A 26,288-nucleotide genomic window follows, 5' to 3' on the forward strand; every position below is an offset into this window, starting at 1 on the left:
GGTACAAGTTACTTTTTATAACATAAACCTAAATTATCATTGGTGAAATTACCTATTCTAGGAAGACTTTGTCATAAGCCTCTTTAGAAAACTAAGCTGTATTCAAAATCAGTTGAATCCCGGAGTATTGTCTTTCTCATAAAATCCACCATGAGTGCAAAGCTGACTGTTGACATTCTATTGCCTTTTGAACTCAAAACGCTCAACATCTGGGGGGGGATTTCCATTTTATTACTAGCAAATTGAAGAGATGGATACAGTGCTGAACAAGTGTCCTTTAAAAAGCGTTTCTACTTTGGTTAAGAGAACTTGAACATCATGAGCATTTCCACACACACACACACACACACACACACGCACACACACAAACCCCTAAAACCCTGTGTCTTTGTATTATGAATTTTATTTTATTTTAATTTATTTTTATTTTTACTGTCTTTTTGCCTTCTCTAGGGACGCTCCTGTGGCATATGGAGGTTCACAGGCTAGGGGTCTAATCGGAGCTGTAGCCGCCGGCCTATGCCACAGCCACAGCAGTGCAGGATCCAAGCTGCATCTGCGACCTACACCACAGCTCACGGCAATGCCAGATCCTTAACCCACTAAGCAAGGCCAGGGATAGAACCCACAGCCTCATCATTCCTAGTTGGATTTGTTAACCACTTAGACACGACGGGAACTCCTGTATTATGAATTTTAAAAGGAATGAGATAATGCCATCACCAAATTCTTAAGGTAGTGAAGTTGTATACTCAGTATCACAGCATTTCTGAAAATAAACATTCACAGAGGAAAGCAGAAAAAAAAAAAAAAAAAAAGAGGGTGACATATCCTGAAGATAACAAAAGCTTTGCTTAGCGTTTTGGACTTTTCTGGATTCTTCCCTATGCTTTTCTTCCTGTGGCTGATTTTAATATGTATCTTTTCCTGTAATAAACCACAATTATGAGCATAATAGCTTTCAGTGAATCTTACATTTCTTCTAGTGAATTATCAGACCCAGAACTTGCAACTGGTGCTACAAATGAGAGTAGTCTAGGGCTGTGCACTCAAATTTCAAAGTCTGGCTAACTCTGGGTACATTTCCACTGCAAAACATCCACACAATTAATCCTTACTACTGCCTACCATGACTTATGAAAGCAACGTACTATCGTCCATAGTCCCTTGTTTTTGTATAAGGAGAAATGTCACAAGGGAAAAAAGTCTCACTTTATTTACTTATTTATTTATGCAGAAGAAAGAATAACCTGTAAAAGAAAGAGATCTTAAAGTAGCTACTAATCAAATAGCCCCTAATCAAAAAGAACAAGTCAAATAGCTCCTAACCAAAAAGAAGCAATAGTATCATTTTCTTTCATTGTTCCCCTCAGTTTACTGCACAAAACAAATACAGAATGACAATATTTCATTAATTAAATTTATTGTCTTAGAAATCTGAATATATTTCAGTCTGTTACTGAACCTATTTGAAAATATTTACAAAGAGGGTGGATTTTTCATAGCATTTTCTTCTAGTACAATGGCTTCTGATTTATTTTGAGTGACATATTTTATTCATTTATGAGATGGTACCGCATCACTGTCCTGACAGAAAGATGTATGTAGGGCTTGAAATCCATAATGTACTAACAGCATGGTATAGACTTGAAACTAACAGGTAAGGTGGGGAAGGAAAACAAAAGAAGGAAAATTGGGTCTAGATAAGAAGGGGGTGATTTCAATGAATAGGACAATGAGAGGTGTTTTTAAAAACTACCTACAAGTGGGAGTCCCCATCATGGCTCAGCAAAAACAAATGTGAAGAGCATTCATGAGGATGCAGGTCTGATCCCTGGCCTTGATCGGTGGGTTAAGGATCTGGAGTTGCCATGAGCTATGGCTTAGGTTGCAGATGCAGCTTGGATCCTGCGTTGCTGAGCCTGTGGCGTAGGCCAGCAGCTACAGCTCTAATTTAACCCCTAGCCTGGGAACCTCCATGTGCCATAGGTGCCGCCCTAAAAAACAAAAACTAAAACAAAACCTACCTACAAGTGACCACAATGAAAATCCAAACATTCATCTTTATCTAATAAAAGTTAAATTCCCAAATTATGTTTTAATTCTTCCCTATACATCACCATCAATTTGAGATGACAATTTTAAATAACAAGAAGCATTTTGTTTTTCTGAGACCCTTTTGAAAGAGGAAGAATAAAGGCTGGTTTGCTAACATTTAGGTGCCAGGCACTATATACTAAACCATTTACAAGGCTTGCTTTCCTTATTCCCAGGCTGCCTTTGATCATCCCCTGCTTTCTGAGGTCCAGCTGCACCACCATCCTTGTCTTTGCCTCTCAGACACACTGAACTTTGAGTTGACCTTCCTTGTCATTCTTGTGCTTTGGTTTCCTTATGTCATCTAGAACCCAGCATAAATGTCATCTTCTCAGCTTAAATGTGACCGCCCCTCCCACAATCTAAGTCATGACTCACCCTTCAATTCTGCCAGTCGCAGATATATCAGCACATCTCACTGTATCTCACTCTCTATAAACAATATACATGTTTAAATACATGTTTGCTATGTAACTGTATCTAATTCATTGCTGCCTCCCCAACTTCTAGAACATGGCAGATATTCAATACCTGTCTGCTAAATGGATGATTAAGATAAATGAAGAAATTCTCGCAATAACTCAACATAAGGCAGATACTATTTTACAGATGGTGACTGATAAAGCTAAGATTTTCTTTCCAGAGCTTATAGTCTCACCATGTAGTTGCTTGGTCTCCCCAGAAGAAATGAGACTGAACTAGGTTGAAGAAGCAACCACGCTAACAGTCTTTTTTGGTGAGAGATCTGGGATCTGACCCCCGTGCTTAGACTTTTGTTTTGTTTCCCTTTCCATTAAACCACACAGTTCTAAACATGGTTAAAGGTGAACATTAACCACCGGGTTGCTTCTTAAACTTCATCATTTCCTGAGGACACTGGAGTTAACAGTCTGTGAGGCACATACCTGCCGTTTCTGAAATTTAAGGCTCCTAAAGGCTTTTCAGACCATCAGCAGCCATTGGAGACCCTCTAACAACTCCTAAAATCTAAGTACAAATTAATAATCAAACATGACAGGGTGGTCCGTGCTTCATATTCAGAAAAGAGACAAAGGCCACTCAATCTTGTTTCCCTGAAATGAAAAGGTGATAAGAGACGCTGGGGTAGAACATTCTAGCCTCGTGCTAGAGATATAAGCTTAAATGCAAAAGATTCTTAAGTCTTTGCTCTCTAAAGGAAATTATCCAACAGTTTCTTCAAAATGAATTCTGATCCTCCAAAGGACAAAGATATCCTATTCATGCAGATATCTATAACCAGCAAAAAGCAGCTTGCTGAAAACAGAAGGGGGCCCTATGCTTATAGATGGATTCGATGTAATATTCAGATTGATGCTAAACTTTATTTCTGTGACAGGGGCATTTTTTTTTTTTAATATTCTGGCTTGGCTCCCAAACTCCATTTTAAGTTTATAATTTAAAATAAAGGACATATAACATTTCCGAACAGAACTAGTAAATTCAAAAATCCAATCCTAAGGTATTCCCTCCACCCCTAAAACACCCAGAGGCTACTAGGAATAACTGCCTTTGAATGTGAGTACAAGCTTTATGAGCTCCTAAGGTAATATCACTAAAAGATCAAACTGTGACCAATCAATTCTAGTGGTCACGAATGACAAAGACAAATAAACAAAGGATTCCAGGCAGTTGCATTACTTTTAGCACAAGAAGAGAAATTCCTAAAAGACTACAGCTACAGCATTATCTCTGAAATTCCTACAAAAAGGAAAACATGTCCCATTTCCCTTGCTGATTTACATCATATCTACATGAGAACACACAGGAGGAGGTTTTGAAATAAAGAGGGTAAACCCAAAGGAGAGCTAGGGTGGGCAGGGCTAGTTAAAGCAGAATTTAAGAGAAGGTGGATATAAAAAGGAATATTCAATGTACCCAAGAGATAACTGATGCAAACAGAATGATCTCTAGTGTAGGCCAGAGAAAGTATAATAATATGTCACCAATGAGATGAAATCTATATTCTAGATCCCATTAGAATCTAATAGAAAGGGAAGAAAATTTAAGATGGAAACATTTGTCGCAGTGGGTATTTTTTTGGTTGTTTGTTTTTTGTTTTTTTGTGGCAGTGGTGGTTTAAAGCTAAAAAATGCTAAATAAGTAAATAAATAAATAAATGGAATAGCTAAAATAAAATTCCATTTACATTCTTCCAAAGTCAAAGAAGGCTGAAGAATTCAATCTTAAGACAATTCATTTCTTTAGGAAACATGTGAATGTCAGGCACCTGCAGCATGTGAAAGACTAGCTGTGGCCAAAAGGATTGGTTGTCTACTCAACAATTGTTTCCTCATTGTTTGTCTTGCCTTCAAAATATGCTTTTCCCCAGAGATAATGAAAACATCAGATATATTACTTTTCCAGAACTCTTGTAATTCTTGGCTGGGGAGTGGAGGAAACTGGGTTATGAGACCAGTAACAGCCAAAGATGGGTGTATAATTTGCTACGTCTGCCATCAGAGAGGACCACCAACTGGGTTGTTTAAGCAACAGGACTTAATTGGAGGCTAGAATTCTCAAAGCAAGGTGTGCACAGTTGATTTCTTCTGAGCACTTTGAGGTAAGGATCTACTCCCAGCCTGTCACCTTGGCTTATAGGTGGCCATCTTCTCCCTGGGCCTCTTCAGTTCATCTTCCCTCTAACTGTGTCTCTGGGTCCAAATTACCCCTTTTACTAAGGATACAGCCATAATGGATTAGGGCTCATGCTAATGACCTCATCTTCCCTAATTATACCTGCAATGACCCTGTGTCCACATGAAGCCACCCTGTGAGGTCCCAAGATGAGGACTTCAACTCAAAAATATTGAAGGGACACAATTCAACCCATAACAATGATTCAGACACCTCACACACCGAAGAGGGAAGTTATATTCCTTATGCTTCTTTTAGAAATGACTGGTTTAAAACTGAATGGCTTAGAGCCCTTCCTTGTGCTTCTCCCTGGTTTGATTCCACCCTAACCACAATCACCCATGCGTTACAGATAGGCCTCCTGAGCACAACTGCCTGTGGGTCAAAGATTACAAGCATATGATGTTTTTTAGGGACTTTTTTGGATTGTTCTCATCTCTGATCAATATGCCCTGTTCGTAAGTATTTTTATTTTAGGAAAAAACAAGATATGATAGCCCAGAAGACCACCCTGGGATCATGCTGAGATCTTCTGATACCAATTTCAATCACGAAAGATTCCCCCAAAGAAAGAAGAATGCGTATTTGCCCTGCACCCTGATTCTTACCCAGAACTCTGTTTTTTTTCTCCTTTTGATTATAAAACTCCCCACAGTTCTTCCCCAGTGGAGGGCACAGTCTTTAAGGCATTGGCCTGCTGTGGCCTCCTTTGCCTGGCAAAGCAATAAAAGCTGGTTTTTTTCTCCTTTATCCAAAACTCTGTCTCCACGTTTCTATTCAGCACAGGTGGACAGAGGCCACATTTTGGCAACAAGAGAGAAGGGAAAATCTGCTAAGAGCTTCTACCCTGATTTGAGGGGTGGAAAATGAAGGAAATGTTGACTTTGCTTTCATTCCTGTTCGATTTGGAAACTGATAGGTGAGGAAGGAATGCTAGAAATGACCGTGGTCATCATGAGAGGGAATATACGGACATGTGACAGCAAAGCTAAACCACATCCCTCACATCCTTGAGTTCCTGAACCAAAATGAACTAACTCTAAACATCATGTTTTAGAAAAACAAATCTCTAAGGCACTTTTGGCACCTGCACCTGAATCTATGGCAACTCACGCGTTCAAAAGAGGGAAAAGACAATATAGCATACTTTAGATGAAAAAGTAAAATAAAATCTTTCCTACGAATGACTAATTTATCCATTTTCACATCTGAAAATGTTATCAAGCAATCAGGTTAAAAGAAAAAAACACTGGAATATGACATATCTGGAGTATGACAGCATGGCAGAGGGTAATGGAAAGTGATAAAAATCTTTAAATTCCTAAATTAATAGTTCCCCACATGATTTGCTCCATCTTTACCTCATGATTTGCCCATAAACAGAAAGAGAGAAACTGCATCAGAAGCAGTATTCAATAGTTAGGGAATGAGAACTGAAAGGGGCTGTTTAAGCTTTACAGGTGCTAGAAATAAATGTTCTCATAAATGAATGATCCTCCCCGGAGTGGTAGAGCCTCTTCAAAGAATGACATTTTTTTTAAACAAAGAATTGTATTTTTCCTCTCACTACAACCTACCTAAAAAACAAAAAAGACTGCTCATACCCATATACATTTATGTATGTAATGGTCATGTTTAAGGTTAAATATTGAGATTTTGACACTTTAGCAAACCAATCACAGACTTTAATGAAAGTTGCCATCTATTTCAATGGATGGATTAATAATCAATATGTAATACTACTGAGTAAAATAAAACAACTTGGGAGTACTTCTGAGAGTTCTTCATATTTTATCTTGAGGCTTTTATTATTTATTTATTTATTTACTTATTTATTTTTTGTCTTTTTGCTATTTCTTTGGGCCACTTCCGCGGCATACGGAAGTCCCCAGGCTAGGGGTCTAATCGGAGATGTAGCCGCTGGCCTACACCAGAGCCACAGCAACGCGGGATCCGAGCCGCGTCTGCAACCTACACCACAGCTCACAGCAACACCGGATCTTAACCCACTGAGCAAGGGCAGGGACCCAACCCACAACCTCATGGTTCCTAGTCGGATTCGTTAACCACTGAGCCACGACAGGAACTCCCTGTCTTGAGGCTTTTAATCCGATGGCTATATTTCTGATTTGTGAAATATTCTTTACAATTGAATGATATGTGTAACCAATTTATAGTCCTATTACAGGAAATAATGTGTTTGAAAATAGGCTTAGAGGAGATGGGCTGAAGTCTTTGTCGCTTTACTTAAATCCATGTTATTGTCTTTTTATGAATGTGACTTCTAGTGCTTTTGAACCTCCCTGACATCTCTCCCTAATTCCTAGCCCATCATTACACCTTTCTTGCTAGATGATTTAATACCAACTTTACATGATAAAAATGCTATCGTCAGATGTCATGCGCAATGTGTACAATACGAGCAGGAGTACACAATCCATGAGTCATTTATTTGGAAAGAAAAAACACTTATATCTCCACGTCCTATTATATCAACACTCACTGAACACCTCTGAAGTGTGCAAATTCACAAGGTTCTCACCAAACATACTGAATTGAAAAGACTTTATTAATGAACTCTTTTAAAAACATTTCTTTAGCATACATCTATCAAAGATTTAATAGAGTTGATTACATTTGTGGTTTCTATTCTTTACCAAAGAGATCGGGTCAGGGCTTTCCGGGGCTCAGACATGACTCCCTTCATGTATTTTAGTGAGAATGTTTCATATCACACTCTAGTGGAAGGCTATTGTTTCTATGAAAAAAAAAAAAAAAAAAAAACCAAAGACAAAACAGTTATACAATAAAAAATTCCTATTATAAAATGATTATAGTGGAGAAGCTATTAAGAAGTAATATGAACTGGTGACTGCACTTTGTAGTATTTTTACAACTGTAATTTCATAAAGTAGAAAAGAGCATAATCTCTTCCTGCCTGTACCTCAGTAAGCAGAAGCAACATGGGGCTTATAAATGTATGAGTGGATGACATATCATCTAGTTGCCTTGTCCCACTTCTTTTCCCAAATAAAGATCCTGTTTTTATGTTGCTGCAAATGGCATAGAAAACAGACTTGTGGTTGCCAAAAGGGAGGGTGCAAGAAGTGGGCTAGATGGGGAGTCTGGAGTTGGTAGGTGCAAACTATTACATTTAGAATGGATAAGCAATGAGGTTCTACTGTACATCACAGGGAACTGTATATAATCTCTCGTGATAGATCATGATAGAAGATCATATGAGAAAAAGAATGCATGTGTGTGTGTGTATACATATATATATGTATGTATGTATGACGGGGTCGCTATGCTGTACCACACTGTAAAGCAACTATACCCTCGTAAAAAATAAATTAACAAAAAGAGCCCATTTTTCTATTTCTAGACCACTGAGGGGAATCAGGCTAGGTGGCAGGGTAGGTATGGAAATCAAAGGAAGCAGGACAAAGGACAAGCAACCACTCCTAAAACTGTATCTGGAACTACAGGGTGGGGATTGGAGAGTCTCTGAGTTAGAGAAACTTGAACAATTAAATGATTTTTCAAATTATTTTTCATTTGATTCACAATTAAGATTTATTTTTCAGAGTTCCTGTCATGGTGCAGCAGAAATGAATCCGACTAGGAACCATGAGGTTGCAGGTTCGATCCCTGGCCTCGCTCATTGGGTTCAGGATCTGGTGTTGCTGTGAGCTGTGGCGTAGGCTGCAGATGGGCTCGGATGTGGCGTTGCTCTGGCTGTGGCATAGGCCGGTAGCTGTATTTCTGATTAGACCCCTAGCCTGGGAACCTCCATATGCCTCTAGTGTGGCCCTAAAAGGACAAAAGACAAAAAAAAATGGATTTATTTTTCATCACAATTTACTGCAGACACAATGTGCATGTGTATACACTGACAAATACTACTGATTATAAAGTTTCTTGAAATAATACTAATTCTTACTGCATGGTGAATCATAACTTTTTGTTTCTACTCTTCTCTATTTTACTTTATTCCATTCCATTCAATCTGTTTTACATTATTCTGTTCCTTCGAATGCCAGACATAAACTAGCTAGACATAAGCTACTTTATTAATATAACCACCTATCGATGATTTTCTATCCCCAATTTGATAACCCATGGTCTGAAGGATCCTTCCTCTCTTTCTTTCCCTCCCGTCCTTCCTCCTTCCCTTCCTTTCTTCCTTTCTTTTTTTGTTTTCTTTTCATGGCTGGCTACACCTGTGGTATATGGAAGATCCCAGACTGGGTCAAATAGGAGCCACAGCCACCAGCCTACACCACAGTCATATAAACACCAGATCCAAGTTGTATCTGTGATCTGCACCACAGCTTGTGGCAATGCCAGATCCTTAATTCACTGAGGGGGGCCAGGGGTTGAACCCACATCCTCATGGATACTATGTCGGGTTCTTAATATGCTGAGCCTCAATGGGACGTTGTAGAAGCACACCTTCTTGTTCATAGTGCCTTAGGTTGTTATTTTTTTTGGGGGGTGGTATGGGATTTTAACAATTACAAGATATTTCTCTCATTTCCTTCACTTAGGAATGCTATCAACCTTGGCAATGAAGGAAAAGAACCAATCTCATTCAAAATAGAGTCTTTGTGGTCCCAAGATATAGTGATGACAAGAGAGCCTTTCCCAAACCTACTGGATCACTACTTCCTTGGTAGGCTTAAGGAGAGCAAATGATATTGTGCACTACTTGTAATCCTGGCAGTGAAGGGGAAACATCTTTTATTCTGAAAAGCACTGTTCATCAGTTCTGTAAAATATGGAACAAAATCCCTCATCATATATACTTCATAAATACATGCCCAGTCCCAAATATCAACAAAGAAAAAACGACATTGACTATACCAGCCACTGAGCATCCATCAAGTCACCTAAGTGAATACTAGACACTGAACAAAAATGGTGCTCATTAAAATGCTACTGCTTTCATTAATAGTGGTACAGATTATAAATAATAATCAGGGCTGGTGAGGATGACTTATATTGGATATTCGCTCTCTGTTTTTGGTTCCAACATTCTAGACAAGCTTTTGGTGGTAAATATGAGAAGCTCCAGTCATGTAGGAAGTCTAAAATCTCTGCTAAATCATTTCATTAATCCTTCCTCCATATAACCATTTAGTACAATTTATAGCAATTAGTATTTAGAACAATTTTTGCGTATTTTATTTATCATGATACCCCATCCTACTATATATTATCTTTACTTATCTTTCATTTATATCTCCCTCATCCCCAGTCTTTAACCCATTTTTATTCCCTAAGCATCCCTATTATATTGTATATATTTGAAAATTTGGTAAATTAACATCTGAATGGAAATATGTGTTTATGCTTCATTGTAAATGCTTTTAATTTACAAAGTGGTATAGCTGATCAAAAAAAGAATATGGTCATTCACAGGACAACTCTATAAGCAAATATTCTATTTCCAAATGGAATGCATATGTCCAACTACAAAATAATTCATTTAACTCTACTACCAAACCAGACAAAGATACCGCCAAAGTAGAAAATTACAGGCCAATATCTGTGATGAACATAGATGCAAAAATTATCAACAAAAAAGCGTGCTAACTGCTGCTTTAGGAAGGAACATGTCTACTAGCAGAACAGTGATTTTGTCTTGTGATGAACAAGATTTTTTCCTAATACTTCCACTGGCTTTAGGCAAGTCATTCAAGCTCTCAGAGCCCATGTTCCTTATTGTTAATGTGGGAATGATACCAATAGTATAGGGTTTGTGATGAAAGGATAAGCAAAAATTTTTAATACAGAAGCAGTGCCCTAACTTGTATTATTACTGCATAGTTTTGTTTCACCCATCAAACTTTCAGTTACATCTGACTAGGGACAAGTAATTTATGAGAAGGTAGTCTAATAAATGACTTCATTCATTAAGAGGCTTGTATTTACATGGCATGAAAAATAGGATGGGATTGTCCTTATCTTCCACAGTGGTTGTGAACACTGACACTTGCGTTCACTTATCTGGTTTGAGCAAATAATTCCGAGCATTGTGTCTAAGACAAAAAGGTGCCTATTAATCTATGAAGGGTGATGACTTCAAAATATTTTAAAAAGGAACCTTCACAATGCCCATGGCATCAGTTCTCCCTGAAAGACCATTCTCCAACAAGTGTTTACTTTCCACTTTAACTTCACTAAGACCGTTATCAATGCAAAACTCCACAAAATAACAGCAAAGAGCTTTCATAAACACCATGAAGCAGGAAGAAAAACATGAGATTCTATTAAACTGTTGTTAGCTATTTATTTTCTCTACTCTCCTGAAAAAGGAGTAACTGCCAAGGCACTGAGGATTCTCAGTTTTCTTTGCTATGTAACCAAGCATGCAAAAAAGGCATCTGGGACATTGTATACGCTGCAGTAAATATTATTTCTTAAATAAAAGATGGAAGGTCACCCAAACCTATGCAGTGAAATGTTCAACAATCAATAATTCATAGTTATCTACATAATTATGCTTTGCATATGACCACTTCTCTATATTTCTTAGACATATATTTGAACTTAAATATCACATGCAAGTGTTACAAACACACACACATTCACGGGATCAGAATGAAAAGCTCTGTTTTCCTCTACATTCAAAAAGTCAAAGTATTTTAAAATCCTATTAAAAAAAAGACATTGTAATAAAAATCTTCTATGGAGACCAAAACTTCAGGAACCCTTCTACAAAAACTCAAGGTTGATATAAAAACAAACAACACACACACAGTGCCATCTGTATTTAAAACTCCCTGGTTGGCACATCAGATTGTCAGTTTTGTTATATAAGTTCTCAAAACAAGAGAGCTTGTGATGCCACTACGAACAATGTCAAACAGGGCAATGCTCTTCCCAGTATCCAGGTGTTCTTTGAACGACAGTTCAAACATACTTGTGCCCCACGTCCACAGGCAACAACAATCAGTGTCGTAATGGCAGCAACTAATCCCAGAGTTGCCTGGATGCATTAAGTCCAGATAATAGCAGCCTTTACCACTCCTCCTTGTTTATGGGATTAGAGGAGCAAATAATATTCACACTTTGGGATAAACGAGTAGGTCACCAGAGCTACTCAAAATGGCAACCTACTAATTCTACTCTCATAGGTCAACAGACACCAGAAAGCTGTCCAGGTTTAAAAAAAAAAAAAAAAAAAAAAAAAAAAAAAATGAAAGGAATCACAGGTTCAGAGAATGTGGATTCATGAGTCACCAGACCATCATACACCATCCACCATCCCTTGAGTCTTCTCTTTTGAAAACAGAGGATGGTGGGTCTTCAGTAACTATGCAGTAAGTCCAGGAAAAGAGCTACTTCTTCCTTGAAATAGTCTTCCAAGGTCATTTGTCACAAGCTAGGGCTCAGGTCTGCCTTTTTTTTTTTTTAAACTATCTTTTTAGTTAAAAGGAACAAACTGTCTCCTGCTTAAGTGACAAGTGGGAATATTATCTTTGTCTCCAACAATCTCACAAATAAGAAAAGTAAACCCAGGTGGTATAAATAGAAAGTAATGAGTCAAAACCAAGATAAGAGCTTAATTCCTCAGCTGCCAAGCACAAGTTAGAAAAGGAAGCACATTGGTAAACAGAGTGGCCAGGGATGGGTACATGAGGGGTTTTTTTGTTTTTTGGGGTTTTTTTTGGTCTTTTTTTTTCTGCTGAGATCAAGTTGTTGTTTTCCTTCTTTTTAAGCAATAAAGGCCAACAATGCAGTATGGCTAAAAAGCAGTGTTTCACAGTCAATAAATGCCTATCACAATGAATAGGATGTTGAGCAAACATTTTATTATCAGCAATATTTCAATCTCAAGCATTAAACATGGAATTTTGTAAGTAGTAGTATCTCAGTGATGCAAAATGGCACAACTCAATTTGTCATGCAATGGCTATTATTTCAGGCTCCAATTATTCTGTCCTTGATTTGAAACATAAAAGAAATAGTAAATAAAAAGGAAGCTGAATAAATAATTTCCATTTATATATTTATTTACTGAAGGCAAAATGAATTCTAACATTTCATCCATTTACAGAAGATATTTGCCTTCTCATTCTCACTGACATTCTTCAAATAAATAAATGTGGTGTTCCATGTGGGTATTATTAGTTAGCCTCCTTTAAGAACACAAGAAAACTAGCAATCACTGGACAATTACCACCCACAGTAAAATAGCTAAACCTCTCTCTCTGTGCCACACTTGGCAAATAATACCTCCAAAAATTGTTCAATAATGTGTTACTGCTTCAAGATTATGGGAAGCTGTATCACAACAGATAAAATGACAGTCTTCTTCTAGAGTTTCTTCAAATTATACACACAGATCATTATGTCAAGATGCTTACCTAATTTGATTGTTCCCTACCACATATTTTTCTCATAAAATAATTTTAAATTTAAAATATCTTCATCTAAAACAGCATCCAGTGTTGGATATTTATTTATTTATTTATTCATTTATTTTTTGGTCTTTTTGCTATTTCTAGGGCCACTCCCGCGGCATATGGAGGTTCCCAGGCTAGGGATCGAATTGGAGCTGTAGCCTCCGGCCTACGCCAGAGCCACAGCAACGCGGGATCCGAGCCGCGTCTGCAACTACACCACAGCTCACGGCAACGCAGGATCGTTAACCCACTGAGCAAGGGCAGGGATCGAACCCGCAATCTCATGGTTCCTAGTCGGATTTGTTAACCACTGCGCCACGACGGGAACTCCAGTGTTGGATATTTAATCACAGAGTTCTGTCACTTGACACTGTCTCAAACATTAAGTGTAGACTGGTGTTCAAAGAAAGCAACATGCAGAAGTGAATATAAATTGTACCCATATGTCTTATTGGTAGTGACAAAAAAGGGACACTGAGTCTTAGCATTCCAAACAAAACAAGGACAAGGCGCCTTGCCACTTCTCAAACTAAAATATGCAGCAGTTTCTAAGTATGAATTTTCCTTTGAAAGTAATATGGATGCAAAAATAGTCCCTGTGAATGGACATTTTATGTCTAACCTATGAATTTATGGAAATGGGGAAGGGATTGGGATATAAAAAAGGATGAATGGCCCCAAAAAGTGGCAGGTGATCCTAAAAAAAGGGGAAAAGATCAGTTAAGGAATGCACTTTAGGTTCTTCATGATGACTGGATCAAATGATATACTAAGTAAAACAAAAGCAAAATTTTTTAAAACTCAGAAAACAGCAAAAAAAAAAATATGTGGGAATTGACACCACACAGTTGATGTGAGAATGATAGAAAAACCTAGGTAAAACACCTTGCACAGTGCTTACCACTGAGTTCAGCCAAGGAACAATGGGAATTATTTTCATGAAAGCTCAGAGACTCTGATTAACAAATGATATTGGCAGGGAAATGGCCAATGTTCATACTGGTGGGTATTTCTACACAATCATACTCATCGTACAATCGTACTGATTAACAAGATGGCACAGACACAATACAAAGGAAATGTCTGAGATGTTCAAGGGCCCATTCTCCCAACATTCAGCAGAGGGCGAGATGGATCCACAGAGTCACCTGAAGCAATACATATTAGTGTGGGTCCACAATTCATCCCATGAAAGCATTCTGGAAGCCAGCACTAGAATTTACTAAATATGACCCCAGTGTGTTACGAATGGCAATATTATCTCTAAACCACTTGCCCACCAAGGCAATTCCCCCCAGTTAACACCAACCAAGCCCCACGTTTTCTGACTTAGGAGCAGCTCTATCTCATAGGAACCATTTTCCTTTTGGCAGCCCATTCTCCTTGGGACAATGCTTTCTCTCCATTCCCTTGAGGTTATTCACCTGAAGAGCAAGTAGAAAAAACTGAAAATACACAAAAGTGTTTTCAAAACACAATGCTTTCCACGGCACATCGAGGCTGTTATGCACAGATACACCTGTCTTCTGAACACTGGAAAGGATCAACACTCTCCCTTCCCCAGCATCCAGGAGGAACCATGTGGTTCTTTTCTGTAGGAGGATCTGCAACATGCCACACTCAGAAAAGGCTCCATGCCACTGAAAGCTCCACAGGGAGAAATGCAGGCAATCTAGAACCAGAAACCACTGGGCCAATAACTCAACAACTGGCTGTGTGACTGTGAGCGAGCACCTGAAATGCTCTAAACCACACTGCTCTCATTCACAATGTGAGTGAGGCCTGGAATCCAGAAGCCTATGGGCAAGGGCACAATTCAGTTTTAACAAAGATAATGTTATCAATGTATTTTCCTCCTTCTTCCCAAATAATTCTTCCTTAACAGTCTATCAATAATTCAGAGTTTTCTCTTCAGCTTTTTCTCAGATTCCATCATCTCCCACCTCTCCTCTTTTCTGAAATGCTTCAGGAATGGCCACCTTCTCCTGCAGATTTAGAGAAACCTTTCACATCGCTGCTCTGTCTTTACCTCTCACCCCCCACCTTGGGTTAGGTCTACTTCCTTTCATTTAACTCTCCATCCATCATCCTTCCACAGTTCCACTGGTTAGTATCACTATGGAGACAAATTACCTTGATCTTGGTCTCCTACTCTGATACTCATCCCAACATACACGCTGGGTTCTAATGTTTTGGCTTCAACAGACTTTCAGCTCCTATCATCCACTTTTCAAGCACCTCAAAATTCAATATGTCGCAAACACATCTAAACCCCTGCCTCCTGTGTTTCTCATTTCTGTTAATTCCCTCATTATCTTTCCATTCAATGTTAAAATCCTAAAAATCCCTTTTCACAATCTCTCCTCCTTCACCAGGCATAGCCATCCAAAGGTTTGTCATATTCTTTCGCTTCTGGCTCTGTAATTTTTCTCATCTCCAGCCTTATCTTTTTGATTACAACCACACTAGGTGAGCACAAGTTAGCCCTCATTTGATGTATTATAATAACTTCCATGCATGTCTCCTTTCTTCTAATTTTTCTTCCTTCCAATCTCACCTCCACATATCCTACTGGGGCAAAGGTCTTATGGCAAAGCTAAGATGCCAACATTCCACAACCTTACAATCTCTAGGCCTTTTATTCCCCTCTAGCCTGCTCTTTACAACTTCTCTTCAAGTATGCAATGGGCTCAGAGTTTAGACCTGTAATTTCCAATGGGAATATAACTATAGTTTATAACACTGTACTGTGTAAGGGAAATTTGCAAAGAGAGTAGAACTTATAAGTTCTTACCGAAAAAAAAAAAAAAGAAGATACATAGAACATATATAACTTTACATTTTCTAGTAATAAAAAAGGAAAATGAAACAGGTAAAATTAATTTATTCATTTGCTATAAATACCTCAATATATGAAAATATTACCATTCCAATATCCAATCAATAAAATGGTTAGTGGAATATTTTCTACCCTTTTAAAAATGTCTTTGAAACATTTTAAGCTTATGACGACTCTCAATTTCGATGAGCCATGCTTCAAATGATCAATGGGCACATGTGATGAGTACATCACACTGGACAGTGCAGATACAGAGAAACACAATTTGGATTTGAAATCTGCCTCCACTTAAAAACTGCATGTGACTTTAAGCAAGGTGGTAATATCTCTATATCTCAGTTTCCTTGTGTAAAGTAATAATAATAACAACACCTAAAGTTATGGGGAGAATTAAATTAATACAAACAGATTTCTTCAGGAGTTCCCACCGTGGCACAGTGGTTAACGAATCTAAGAACCATGAGGTTGGGGGTTCGATCCCTGGCCTTGCTCAGTGGGTTAAGGATCTAGCGATACCTGTGAGCTGTGGTGTAGGTTGCAGACGCGGCTCGGATCCCGTGTTGCTGTGGCTGTGGCATAGGCCAGTGGCTACAGCTCTGATTGCCTAGCCTGGGAACCTCCATGTGCCACGGGAGAGGCCCAAGAAATGGCAAAAAGACAAAAAAAAAAAACCAAAAAAAACATATTTCTTCAGCTGGAGGTGACATGCAATAGAGTTTCAATATCCATCCATTATCATCATTATCAAAACTACTCCAAGCTTGACACATATACGCATACCTAGGAGCCAACTCTGTTACACTTTTCTCTAGCCTTGAATGATTTTTTCTACCTGAATGAAAGTGTCTCCTACATATTCATATGTTAAAGCCTCATCCCCACTGTGGTGATATTAGGAGAAAGGACCTTGGGGAGGAAATTAGGATTAAAGACATCATGAGAAAAGATACATACACCCCTATGTTCATAGCAGCACTATTCACAATAGCCAAGACATGAAACAATCTAAACATCCATTGACAGATGAACGCATTAAGAAGTTGTGGTATATATACACAATGGAATACTGTCAGCCATAGAAAAGAACAAAATAATGCCATTTGCAGCAACATGGATAAAACTAGAGACTCTCATACTAAGTGAAGAAAGTCAGAAAGAGAAAGACAAATACCATATAATATCACTTATATCTGGAATCTAATATAAAGCACAAACGAACCTATCTACAGAAAAGAAACAAACTCATGGACATGAAGAACAAACTTGTGGTTGCCAAGGAGGAGAGGGAGGGAGTGGGATGGACTGGGAGTTTGGGGTTAGTAGATGCAAACTATTGCATTTGGAGTGAATAAGCAATGAGACCCTGCTGTATAGTACAGGGAAATATTATATAGTCACTTTTGATGGAAGATAATGGAGGCTAATGTGAGAAAAAAAAAGTGTGTGCATATATATATATATATATATATGTCATATATATGTATGACTGGATCACTTTGCTGTACGGCGGAAATTTATAGAACATTGTAAATCAACTATGATAAAAAAAAGCTTAAATAAAAAAGAAGTCATGAGGATGGGGTCTTCATGATGAACACTTCCCTTCAAAGAGAGACCAGAGAGCTTGGCTCTTTCTCTCTCCCTGCAATGTGAGGACACAGCAAGGAGACAGGCATTTGCAAACCATGAAGAGTATCCTTGCTAGAAATATTCAGTTGGCACCTTGATTTTGGACCTCTCAGCATCCAGAATTATGAGAAATAAATTTCTGTTGTTTACAATACCCAATCTCTAGTATTTTATTACAGCAATCTGAGGAGTCTAAGAAAGCACTCTTAGATTACATCCAATTTTAACATAATGGTCATGTCTATGGGCTCTGCCATGAGACTATCTTTCAGACCACTTTCTTTTTTTGTCTTTTTGCTATTTCTTTGGGCCGCTCCCACGGCATATGGAGGTTCCCAGGCTAGGGGTTGAATCGGAGCTGTAGCCGCCAGCCTACACCAGAGCCACAGCAACGCGGGATCCGAGCCGCGTCTGCGACCTACACCACAGCTCACAGCAACGCCGGATCGTTAACCCACTGAGCAAGGGCAGGGACCGAACCCGCAACCTCATGGTTCCTAGTCGGATTCGCTAACCACTGCGCCACGACGGGAACTCCCAGACCACTTTCTGAATTCCAGTTCAAACCCTTATTAATTAACTGCGTGAAGTTTAGGAAATACCTTAAAGTCTCAGAACCTCAAGCCCTTGTTTATAAAATAGGGCTAACAATACCACAAAGCTCAGAGAATATAATTCAGGCAAGGCCCTTAGCTTGGTGCTAGGTATAAAACAAGTAGTCACTACATGTTTAATTAGTATAACACTAAGACCTTGCTCAAATGCTGTTCTCATCAAAAATATTTTTCTTTCTTTCTATAAGATCTCTCTTCTAAGAGCTTCCATGCCAGTCTTTCAATATTTTTCTTAAATAGCATCATAAATTTCAGCATTTTTTTCTCCTTTCACTGTGTGTGTGCCTTCATTCCTTCCTAGACAGACAGCAACCCAATTTATCCACCTTGGACTCCTCCACAGCACTTATCACGATGCTTTACACAAAGCAGACATTCAGTAAACCCCTACTCAATGGCTGTTCAAAAAATAAGTCTGGTTGTAATGTATGAGATACACTGCAGAAAGGAGAGAAAACAGGCAGAGAGCCGAGGAACAAGGCCAAAGCAATAGTTGAGGTGAGAGATAATAAAGACATGGGCTGCTGATGGAAAGGTGTACTGGAGATTGGAAGAGGGATGGGGTGAGAATAGATAATGAGGAGGAAGTGTAATTTAGCGTAACAGCCTTCTCTTTGCTTGTAGGTGTAGCTGCAAAATATGTGCTACTCACTAATAGTCAAGGTCCCTTTTGTTGTGGCTTATATAAAGCCATGCAAAGATCTGGCATTATCACTGCAGTGGCACAGACTAGATCCCTAGAACCTTGAATTTCTTCCTGTATGCTGTGGGTGTGGTCAAAAATAAAAGCTTACTATTATTCATGAGTTAATACTTAAGAATGCACACTTATATACCAGTTACCTAATCCATTTAGCTCTGCTAATATAATCCATGGAAAGGCATAATTTGCACAGGGGTACTTAAAAACACTTTCATATGATAAATACTGTATTTGCAGGAGTCAGTGAACTAATCAACAGATACTTTTGAGAGAAGAGCTATTTTAAGAGCTAAATAACACCGTGGCTTTTATTTAACCTTATGTATTGGTTGAAATCTGATAGCATCGCCAACACACATTACTTTTTAAGTCCCCCCAAAGCCTTCTTTGTCACCAAAGAGCTTACAACAATCCAATATGCAGAGATCAACGTTACGGGAACAAAACATGCCTACAATGTCTGCATTCTTCCCCCCCACCCCTGATTTCCACATGCATACGCTGATAAACTGCAAGATTTTAATAGGATAAATGAAAAGCAATTCAATATTTAGGGTGTTGCAACTGAGGGTATGATTTGAAATAAGTTTACTTGGTAAAAACATGGAGGATGTCAAGATTTATAAGCAGAGATCAGTGACATCTCCATTTTACCAGTATCAGTGCTTTCAAGTCATATTACACTGCACACAAATACCACAGAAAAAATGACAGTCATTTGAGTTTATGGCAACAGTTTACTTGAAGTGCCATATCCAACGCCACAAACTCATTTTCTCAGTGATTACAAGGGTAGCGGTATTAAAACCAACTGAAAAATATTCCTCAATTATCTCAGGGAGAACTTGGGAAGTTTATTTTGCTTCCAAAGCTTTCCTTAATCATTATCTGGATGAAAGACTAGCACAGAAAGTGATTCATATATTAAGATGACAAAGAACAGAGTGGAATCTATGATGGAGGATGCTCAAAGATGTGTGGTAGGAGGATGGGTCTGGATTTGCACACAAACAACTTGCACACAAGCAGAGTTTATGGCTTGCAAATGAGGCCCGACATGTATTTTGTTTGTACATGTTGTCCTTCACTGTTCTAGAGTGTTAAAGGAAGTCAGGGCTCACATTTGGTGATCACATATTTTATCCTTAATTAAAACACCAAGAAGTTTTGAAATGATTCAATCAAGGTGATCCATATCATCTCAAAGCTGACCTGTGCTTTTTCCTGCACTTAGGAAAACCTATGAGTGGACACAGGCCTTTATTGCCTCAGTAGCTCTTGAAAGAGGCTAACATACATTTCACTAGTCAATGCAGGTCTGTGGGAGAAAGGATTATGCCAGGTCATGGGGGCTGGAGGTGGGGCGTTTACTGCTTTTGATGATGTAACTCTGGGCCAGGGATCAGACCTGAGCTGCAGCTGCAACCCACACCAAAGCTGCAATAATGCCAGGTCCTTTAACCCACTGCGATAGGCTAGGGATTGAATCTGCATCCTGGCACTAAAGAGACACTGCCAATCCTACTGTGCCACAGCAGGAACTCCTCGATGACGGTGAAGCCAGAAGGGGGGCCATGTCAATAAGTCCTCAAGGAGCCGGTATCCTCTGATTTCTCTGGTCTGAAGGCACAGAAGCAGTTTTTCCCTCAGGCTAGCTTCCCTAGTGATTACAGGCTGGCCACCTGGCAGCAGATAGAGCTTTGGGATTCCTCATTCAGATACAATAGGAGAAAGGGCACTTTCCACAAAGTTCGAACAAAAAAGTCCTTGAATCAAGCAAACCTTATGAGGAAAAAAAAAGGGAGGGAGTTCCCTCTGTGGCTCAGTGGTTAATGAACCCATTGTTAATGAAACCCACTGAAGATATGGGTTTGCTCTTTGGCCTTGCTCAGTGGGTTGGGGATCTGGCATTGCCATGAGCTGTGGTGTAGGTTGCAGATGTGGCTCAGATCTGGCGTTGCTGTGCCTGTGGTGGAGGCGAGCAGTTGTAGCTCCAATTCAACCCCTAGCCTGGGAACTTCCATATGCTGCAGTGTGGGTTCCCCACCCCCCAAAAAAGAAAGCAAAAAAAATAATAATAATGCCATGAGCTCATTGGCTTAGGCCATCACTGGGGCAAATCAGATGGGTCCAGCCATGGAGCTCTACATGGTTCTTCCAGGCCTCACACGGCTGCTTCATGACTGTAGAAAACATTGGACATGCCAACACAATATCTACTAAAAAGAAGTTAAGGACAACTAAGAATCATTTTCTCTTCTAGGACTAATTCCTTTTAGGGTTCGTGGCTACTTGCTTTCGCAAATAATTTTTAGGTATTACAAAATAATAACAAATTTCAACATCTTGATTATTCACTATGATTTTAAGAGAAAAAATTGATGAAATAAGAACACCTTAAAACTTTTACAGAAAGATGACATTTTCCGTGATGGTATTTTTAACTATACATCAAAAATGATTTTAGTTACCCAAGGGAGCTTCTCTTTCCAAAAGACTTACATTTATCTTGCTAGTCCCACAGAAGATTAAAAACCAACCAGAATGTTCTCTGCAAAGTTTCAGATTTTCGCAGGCATTGATTAAGAGTTTGACTATATTCATCAAGCAATGATGCCTGAAATCAGAACTTGTCTGACAAAGGATTCAGTATTTGCTGCTAATACACACTCAGGAAATATTTACAACTTTTCAAGTGAAATCAGAAAGACCCCATTAGCTTCTCCAATGTGGGCTCCCTCTGGAATATTAGATATTAGAAAAACTTTGCAAAATGGTCAGGTTTCTATTTTATGAGTGTTGAGAGCAGTGCTGTTAAATAGAAATACATGTCACACATATTTTAAAATTTCTAGTAACTCTATTAAAAAAGGTTAAAAGAAGCAAATGAAATTAGTTTTAATAATATTTTTACTCAACTCAATATAACTAAATTATTATCAATGCAGCATTTAATCAACACAAAATTACTGAGACATTTAAGTAATTCATTCAAAAAGTATTTTTGGTAATGTCTCAAATTCTGTGTGTAGTTTACAGTCTCAACTGGGACAAATCTCAGTTTGGGACGTGCTCTATTTTACATGCTCAGCAGCCACATGTGGCTAGTGGTTGCCACATAGGACAGTGAACTTCTAAAATATCTAACACATTGAACAATGAACTAGTAGGTAATTAAGAAGCAAGACAACACTCTCCCTGTGTCCTCAAAGATTTTTAGCCCACAGCCTATACCTCTGACTTAACTCCAGAAGAGAAACTATTGAAGTGGTAAAGTCTAGTGATTAGGAGCTGTTTTAGATTTCAGAGATATATAGAAATCTTGATTCAACCAGATAGACTGGGCAAATGACTTAAACTCTTAAAAGGCTGTTTCCTTATCTCCCAAACAGAAACAATAATATCTCATTGTATGTTAATTAGATGACTGAAGTAAAGCTTTTTCCACAGTGCCTGGTACACAGTAAATGAATCTCCATTAATGTTCTTAGTATTGTTCATTTTGCTGGCATAATATTATTTTTTTCTCATCTGAGTGTTTTTTTTCCTTTTCTGGTTCCTTCTCAGAATTTTGGAGGGTTCTCATCTCTCTCTCTGTTCTCAACCTAGGTCTTTGGCTCTTAAACTTTTTTTTTTTATAGCAACTCTCTAAGAAATATATGTAGGATCAAGTCTGAACAAACATATATTAAAAGGGCAGCTCCGTGGGGACTGAGATATTATTTTGTTCACTGCTATATGTTAAATGCCCAGAACTGCTCAGAAGACAATATTTACTAACTGGGCCATATAAGCTGATCTATTATACTCTATTGCTATTTTAATTTTAACGTATTTATTTTAATAAAAAATGCTGGACATGATCCACAGGGCTGATTTTTTATATATATATAATGATTTTTATTTTTTTCCCAGAACTGATTTTTTTAATTCACTATTTGGTAGTGAACTTCAGGGCAGAAAACTCTCATCCCTGTTTTGTGCCAAGTCTTCATTTCATCCACAAGGGACACCTCTGGATGTGGACACAAGGTGACACAGAGCCTTGAGATCATCCTCAACCTTTTCTCTTATACCCCACAAAAATATATTCCACCTACAAATCTTCATGAGTCTACCTTTGAAATACGTTCAAAATGTCACCACCACCCCTTCCACTGCCCTGGAGTCAGCTACCATTCTTTGCCTGATACTTCACTGACTTCTCACTAGTGCCTCTGCTGGTTCATCTGCCCCACTACAGTCATCAACACAGCATTCATCCAGGTCCTCAAAAAAAAAAAAAAAAAAAAAAGCCAGATTACATCACTTCTGTGACAACCACACTATGGCCCCTGAGGCCCTTCAGAGTAAAAGCTGTAAGTATTTTCAGCAATTCACAAGATCTTCATTTTCTTCTGCATCCATCTCCAAGTTACCTCTTGGCTCTTATCTACTACTTCTCTCCTATAACTCTTTATTCTCTAACTGCTAGCTTTCCTGCTCTTTCTAGAAGTACCTAGCAAGTCATATATTAAACACTTGCATGGACTGCTGACTCTGTCTGGAACTCTCTTCCCTAAATACCCAAAAGGTCAACTCATTTACCGCTAAATCTTTGCCCAAATGTCTCCTTTTCTATGAGGACAAACCGGATGACCTCATTTAAGACGGTAACCCACAACGCAGCCCCCAACACCCTCATCTTATTCTGCTTTTTTTCCTTCATAGCATCATCTACTAACTCAATGTCAATTTCTACACCAACATGATGGAGTATAAAACCCACAGGGACACAGATCTCTCTATGGCACATAATAGATGCTTAACAAATATTTTTTAAAGAATGAATGCAGCCTGGTGTTTTTCAGGAAAAATGCAATCAAGTTTGTTTTAGGACAAATTGCTGGCCAAAAATTACATTTGCCTCTCTGCTACAGAGAGAAACACTCAGAGACAAAACAATAGAAGAAAACAGGAAAAAATGCACAAAATAATGGATAACAAAAAGCTTAAATTTGAGAAAATAGACAATGCAAATTATTAAGCACTTGCTGCATCTATTGAGTTTGTCTTTCAATAAACTCTAAGTAAGTGAATTCATAAAATATGTATTTACTTGGCATTTATTTAGAGATCTTCCCTATATCATGACAGATTCTTAACTTTAAAATCTAAAAAGAAGACCTAATACTGGTTAACAGAACATCACATTCACAAACTGGCCTTTTAATCCACATTTTACATAAATCTAAAAGGAGTACCAACATTCTACATATAAAGAATTGCATGTAATCAATTCTCTTTAGACAATTGGTCATATACAATTTTTTTTCTATACTATACTTATGAAGATACCAATTCTCTAAGAAATATGACATAAATTTTATATGTCAATTAATTATCTATTTATCCTTTATAAACTCTTATAGCTTTTTTACCAACAGATCCAGGAAATCAAGTTGACCTTTAAATTGTTTAATGTCTTAATATTTTAGTAAAATACATACTGCTTTCTCCATAAACTTGTTCATAAATATATAAAACATTTCTAAAAAAATACTAAAAAACAAGCAATAAAATTTGTACACAGTGTAAAACTACAACTTAAAATTTTAAGCCTTAGAAAAATTGATCTCATTTTCTTTAGCTACACTTCCATTTTCTGAATATATCTACCTGTTTCCAATTAATTCTAAAATTTCAAGGTTGTTTCCATAAAGGTTGAAATTGTGAATAATAATATTGCTGTAGTATATTCCATTTCATTTTGCTCCTTGTACCATAACAGAATTCAAATTTAAAACTTTGTAAATGAAGTTAATAATCTAAGAAAAAATTTTACTTAGATATTTCTGTTGGTCTTTCTCCAAAAGCTATTTAAAAGGTATAAATTTATAAATAATTATTCCTTTTTCTCTCAGTGTTAGATGAGTAGAAGAGAAAATGTTTTAGGAAACAAAATTGAGGCATCACAGGATAAAACCTGTTATTATTTTATTTTATTTTTTGTCTTTTTTTTTTTAGGGCCACAACTGAGAAATATAGAAGTTCCCAGGCTAGGGGTCAAATCGGAGCTGTAGCTGCCAGCTTATGCCACGGCCGTAGCAACCCCAGATATGAGCCACATCTGAGACCTACACCATAGCTCAGGCAATGCTGGATCCTTAACCACTGAGTGAGGCCAGGGATCAAACCTGCATCCTCAGGGGTACTAGTTGGGTTCATTACTGCTGAGCCACAATGGGAACTCTTAAAAAAAGCTTATTTTAAAAGTTGGAGATTTTAAAATGGTTTAAATATGTTAAGAACATTTGAAGTTTGACATATGGGCTCAGAAGTCTATTCTGATATAAACATGACTTCAAATAACATGTATTTTACCTGACAATGCATTTGGCCTCATTCCACATCAATTTTCACCTCTTAGAAAAGAAAAATGACAGGCTACTTTTTTGTTACTTTCCTTATAAAATATATCTTCATCTCAGGAGATGGATGCTGAAATATTTAAGGGTGAGAGGTGATCACCCAGTTACTTTCAAATGGTGCAGTCAGTCAATCCATCAATAGATAATACACAAACATATGTATAAAATAGAACAAGCACAGTTAAAGGATGAGTATAGGAGTTTCCACTGTGGCACAGTGGGTTAAGAATAGACTGAAGTAGCTCAGGTCACTGCAGAGGCACTTGATCCCCAGCAGTGGGTTAAAGGATCCAACATTGGTGCAGATGAAGTGTAGGTCATAGCTACAGGTAGGATTCGATATCTAGCCTGGGAAGTTCCATATGTCACACATATGGCCATAAAAAAACAAAACAAAACAAGTACAGATTTACAACAGTTAAATCTAAATGGTGCATATTGTTTGTTGTACTATTCTTTCAACAATTTAGGTGCTGGGAAATTTTATAATAAAAGGAAACAAAACAATAAGATAAAATAAACCCAAAAACCCACAATTATTGTACATTTGTCACTTCATCTAAAAGAATCCTTGTCTCATTCCCCCACTGTTCCACAAAAATGAAACAAAATAAACAGAAAGGAAATCAATTAGATGATTTTTAAGAGTTGCTTTGGATGGTGGATATTTAAGAGTTAGTCCTTTTTCTGTTTTGTTCTAAACTTCAAATTTTCAAAATTGAAAATTCTATCCTTATTTTCAGTCCCTTAAAGTTAGTGGTTGAAAGAAAAACTGTATTGTTTTTAAGATTAGATATGAAAATACTGACATTCTCTAAAATCTATATTCTCCCTTTACACTAAATATTCTAAGATTGAGCTATTTTGGAATAAGCCATGAATTAACATTCTCAAATTTTGATTGTTATATTCATAACACCATAGTAG

At 37.9% G+C, this 26,288-nt stretch overlaps 1 protein-coding gene across 18 annotated transcripts in view; it reads right to left on the reverse strand.

Moving 5' to 3' along the window:
* The window catches only part of CNTN3 (contactin 3), a 370,397-nt gene that overhangs the window by 251,333 nt on the left and 92,776 nt on the right, over positions 1 to 26,288 (reverse strand). The window lies entirely within an intron of this gene.

This window comes from Sus scrofa, chromosome 13 (assembly GCF_000003025.6).
Source record: "Sus scrofa isolate TJ Tabasco breed Duroc chromosome 13, Sscrofa11.1, whole genome shotgun sequence".
Taxonomy (NCBI): domain Eukaryota; kingdom Metazoa; phylum Chordata; class Mammalia; order Artiodactyla; family Suidae; genus Sus; species Sus scrofa.